The following is a 462-nucleotide window of genomic DNA, read 5'->3' as shown; positions in this document are numbered from 1 at the left end:
CGAACAGATCAGCACCATCGGCATATCAGCGCGCGGCACAAGGGGGGTGTTCTAAGATATCTCTACTGTGTGCCTTGGCCTTATGCCAATAGGATATGTAGTTAGACTAGATCTATGTATTCATATCCTTACCATATTGGTATTGTGTAATTCCCTATATAAAGGGCTCCTATCAATGAATAAGACGACTCTCTTGCTATCTCTTTGTCTCTACACTTTATTCTTCATCAATATTGTATTTATTCTCTTTAGACTTTCCAATTCAATAATAATTGATTCCATTTTTTATTATTTTCCTTATATATATATTTTTTTCCAACTTCTTTTTATTAAAGCATATATATAGGTTATAAAAGCTAAAAAAATAATCAATATCGATCATGTGACATAAAATTTTGTATTATTATACATGTTGAATGCATATACTTGCAAGGTGCATAAATATTTTTGCAAAAAAAAAAA

The sequence above is a fragment of the Fragaria vesca genome, linkage group LG3 (assembly GCF_000184155.1).
Source record: "Fragaria vesca subsp. vesca linkage group LG3, FraVesHawaii_1.0, whole genome shotgun sequence".
Lineage (NCBI taxonomy): Eukaryota > Viridiplantae > Streptophyta > Magnoliopsida > Rosales > Rosaceae > Fragaria > Fragaria vesca.
The sequence above is the reverse complement of the archived record's forward strand: the minus strand, read 5'-3'. Positions refer to the sequence as shown.